The sequence below is a fragment of the Odontomachus brunneus genome, unplaced genomic scaffold (assembly GCF_010583005.1).
Source record: "Odontomachus brunneus isolate Ranch 3 - 2012 unplaced genomic scaffold, Obru_v1 Obru_scaffold_343, whole genome shotgun sequence".
Taxonomy (NCBI): Eukaryota; Metazoa; Arthropoda; class Insecta; order Hymenoptera; family Formicidae; genus Odontomachus; species Odontomachus brunneus.
Window position 1 is genome coordinate 106,900 of NW_022639793.1, and position 1,471 is coordinate 108,370.

Here is a 1,471-nt window from a genome sequence, read left to right on the forward strand (position 1 = left end):
ATAGCGCCTTCTGATTACCACTTGTTCAGATCGATGCAGCACGGCTTGAGTGGTACACGCTTCCGAAATGTTGAAGAAGTGCGAGAATGGGTGGACGAATGGATTGCTTCGAAACAAACATCGTTTTATCGAGATGGTATCGCCCAGTTGCCAGAAAGATGGCAAAAAGTTGTAGAAAGTGATGGAAAATACTTTCATTAAAATAATTTAAATAAATTTTTTACAATAAATGCTTTTTCTCAGTATTTTTTGGGCGGAAACTAAGTTAAGGTCCTAATAATTGAAAGCAGTTTAAGTTTAAATAACCACTTTAATAACTTTAATAATCACTTTAATAACTTTGCTTTCATTATTCTATGCAATTCATTACGTTATAATATAGACCCACATATTTATTACTAAGCAGCTCACGTCAGAATAGACGCCTTTACTTTTACTTATTATATTCTAAACAGTTATTATTCACCAACTCACATCAGAATAGACATCTCTGGTTTTACATATTAGTCCTAACAATTACATTCGAATATACATGTAAATGTACAACATTTATTATCGATGTACATGTACAATATTTATATGTAATATACATATATAATATTTATTATACAGCTCACGTCAGAATAGACGCCACTGGTTTTACATACTATTCAAACAATAACATTCCAATGTACATCTACTATATTTATTATGCAGCTCACGTCAGAATAGACGCCACTGGTTTTACATACTATTCAAACAATAACATTCCAATGTACATCTACTATATTTATTATGCAGCTCACGTCAGAATAGACGCCTATAGTTTTATATGTTATTCCAAACAATTATATTACAATGTACATCCCTAACAGCATGCGACGTACTGCGTATCATCCCATTTTTGTACTCATTGTACTGTGATCATCTGAGACGTATTAAGTTGAACGCTAGAACGTCACTTATAGTATCATTCGGTTTTCTTTCGCGCGCGAATGTTCTCAGATTTCACTCAGGAATACGGAAATGATACGTACGTTTTTCTATCGCGCGCGTACATTCTAAGGTTTGACTGAAATGATACGTACGCATTTGTATCGCGCGCGTATTTACTCAGAACATACTCAGTCGATCGCAGTACATATGAGAACATTCTGAGATGATCGCAATACGAGGGTGGTCTGAAAAGTTTCCGACCTCAACGTGAAGATAGCAGCACTTGTAAATAAAAGCTAGTGAATTTCGTTGTTCATCTGTTGACAGTTACTCACCGAAGTTTCAGCCATTTTGGACTCGCAGTTGTTATGTAACAGTCGTTTGAGTAAGTTGATGTGAGTGTTTTTGTGAAAATGGACAAAATCGAGTATCGAGCTGTCATTAAATATTTGTTTTTGAAAGGCAATACGCCTACGCAAATCAAAGATGAGTTGGATTCTGTGTATGGGGACTCTGCACCATCATTTACGACAGTGAAATTTTGGGCCGCTGAATT